The sequence below is a fragment of the Diabrotica undecimpunctata genome, unplaced genomic scaffold (assembly GCF_040954645.1).
Source record: "Diabrotica undecimpunctata isolate CICGRU unplaced genomic scaffold, icDiaUnde3 ctg00000579.1, whole genome shotgun sequence".
Taxonomy (NCBI): domain Eukaryota; kingdom Metazoa; phylum Arthropoda; class Insecta; order Coleoptera; family Chrysomelidae; genus Diabrotica; species Diabrotica undecimpunctata.
The window spans coordinates 577,373-580,070 of NW_027311894.1; positions in this window are offsets into that span (position 1 = coordinate 577,373).

Sequence of the window (2,698 nt, forward strand, 5' to 3'; positions counted from 1 at the left end):
GCTTGCAGAGATAAGAATGCGTTCGTGGCAAGAAGGCCCTGCCTGTCTTAAGAGGCGACTAATGGATAGGAGTCGAGAGGTGGAGAGTGTGTGCGTGTGCGTTTGCGTGTGTGCGTTTGTGCCTGTGTGCGTGTGTTTGTGTGTGCGTGTGTGGGTGTGTCCGGTCGGCTCGCTGAAATGAGAACACGGCCGTGGCAAGAAGGCCCTGCCTGTCCTAAGAGGCGACTAATGGGTAGGAGTCGAGAGGTGAAGAGGGTATGTGAGTGTGTGCGTGTGTGTGTTTGTGTGTGAGTGTGTGTGTGTGACCGTTCGGCTCGCAGAGATAAGAATGCGTTCGTGGCAAGAAGGCCCTGCCTGTCTTAAGAGGCGACTAATGGATAGGAGTCGAAAGGTGGAGAGTGTGTGCGTGTGCGTTTGCGTGTGTGCGTTTGTGCCTGTGTGCGTGTGTTTGTGTGTGCGTGTGTGGGTGTGTCCGGTCGGCTCGCTGAAATGAGAACACGGCCGTGGCAAGAGGTCCCTGCCTGTCGTAAGAGGAGAATAATGGGTAGAAGTCGAGAGGTGAATAGTGTATGTGTGCTTGCGTGTGTGTGTTTGTGTGTGAGTGTGTGTGTGTGTCCGTTCGGCTCGCAGAGATAAGAATGCGTTCGTGGCAAGAAGGCCGTGCCTGTCTTAAGAGGCGACTAATGGATAGGAGTCGAGAGGTGGAGAGTGTGTGCGTGTGCGTTTGCGTGTGTGTGTTTGTGCCTGTGTGCGTGTGTTTGTGTGTGCGTGTGTGGGTGTGTGAGTGTGTGTGAGTGTGTGTGTGCGGTCGGCCCCAGAGATAAGAACACAGCCGTGGCAAGAAGGCCCTGCCTGTCGTAAGAGGCGAGTAATAAGTAGGAGTCGAGAGGTGAAGAGTGTATGTGTGTGTGTGCGTGTGTGCGTGTGTGTGTGCGTGTGTGAGTATGTGTGTGTGTTAGTTCGGCTTGCAGAAATAAGAACACGACTGAGGCAAGAAGGCCCTGCCTGTCGTGAGAGACGACTAATAGGTAGGAGTGAGTCGAGAGGTGAAGAATGTATGTGTGTGTGCGTGTGTGCGTGTTTGTGTGTGCGTGAGTGTATGTGTGTGTGCGTGTAAGTGGCGTGTGTGCGTGCTTGTCTGTGTGAGTGTGTGTGTGTGTGTCCGTTCGGCTCGCAGAGATAAGAATGCGTTCGTGGCAAGAATGCCCTGCCTGTCTTAAGAGGCGACTAATGGATAGAAGTCGAGAGGTGGAGAGTGTGTGCGTGTGCGTGCGCGTTTGCGTGGGTGCGTTTGTGCCTGTGTGCGTGTGTTTGTGTGTCCGTGTGTGTGTGTGTCCGGTCGGCTCGCTGAAATGAGAACACAACCGTGGCAAGAAGACCCTGCCTGTCGTAAGAGGCGACTAATGGGTAGGAGTCGAGAGGTGAAGAGGGTATGTGTGCGTGCGTGTGTGCGTGTGTGTGTGTGTGAGTGTGTGTGTACGTATGTATGTGTCCGTTCGGCTCGCAGAGATTAGAATACGGCCGTGGCAAGAAGGCCCTGCCTGTCGTAAGAGGCGAGTAATAAGTAGGAGTCGAGAGGTGAAGAGTGTATGTGTGTGTGTGTGTGTGCGTGTGTGCTTGCGTGTTTAAGTGTGTGTGTATGTGAGTGTGTGAGTGTGTGTGAGTGTGTGTGTGTGCGGTCGGCTCGCAGAGATAAGAACACAGCCGTGGCAAGAAGGCCCTGCCTGTCGTAAGAGGCGAGTAATAAGTAGGAGTCGAGAGGTGAAGAGTGTATGTGTGTGTGTGTGTGCGTGTGTGCGTGTGTGTGTGCGTGTGTGAGTATGTGTGTGTGTTAGTTCGGCTTGCAGAAATAAGAACACGACCGAGGCAAGAAGGCCCTGCCTATCGTAAGAGGCGACTAATAGGTAGGAGTCGAGAGGTGAAGAGTGTATGTGTGTGTGCGTGTGTGCGTGTGTGTGTGTGTGTGAGTAGGTGTGTGTGTCCGTTCGGCTTGCAGTGATAAGAACACGGCCAAGGCAAGAAGGCCCTGCCTGTCGTAAGAGGCGACTAATAGGTAGGAGTCGAGAGGTGAAGAATGTATGTGTGTGTGCGTGTGTGCGTGTTTGTGTGTGCGTGAGTGTATGTGTGTGTGCGTGTAAGTGGCGTGTGTGCGTGCTTGTCTGTGTGAGTGTGTGTGTGTGTGTCCGTTCGGCTCGCAGAGATAAGAATGCGTTTGTGGCAAGAAGGCCCTGCCTGTCTTAAGAGGCGACTAATGGATAGAAGTCGAGAGGTGGAGAGTGTGTGCGTGTGCGTGTGCGTTTGCGTGGGTGCGTTTGTGCCTGTGTGCGTGTGTTTGTGTGTCCGTGTGTGTGTGTGTGTGTCCGGTTGGCTCGCTGAAATGAGAACACAACCGTGGCAAGAAGGCCCTGCCTGTCGTAAGAGGCGACTAATGGGTAGGAGTCGAGAGGTGAAGAGGGTATGTGTGCGTGCGTGTGTGCGTGTGTGTGTGCGTGTGTGTGTGTGAGTGTGTGTGTGTCCGTTCGGCTCGCAGAGATAAGAACACGGCCGTGGCAAGAAGTCCCTGCCTGTCGTAAGAGGCGAGTAATAAGTAGGAGTCGAGAGGTGAAGAGTGTATGTGTGTGTGTGTGTGTGCGTGTGTGCTTGCGTGTTTAAGTGTGTGTGTATGTGAGTGTGTGAGTGTGTGTGAGTGTGTGTGTGT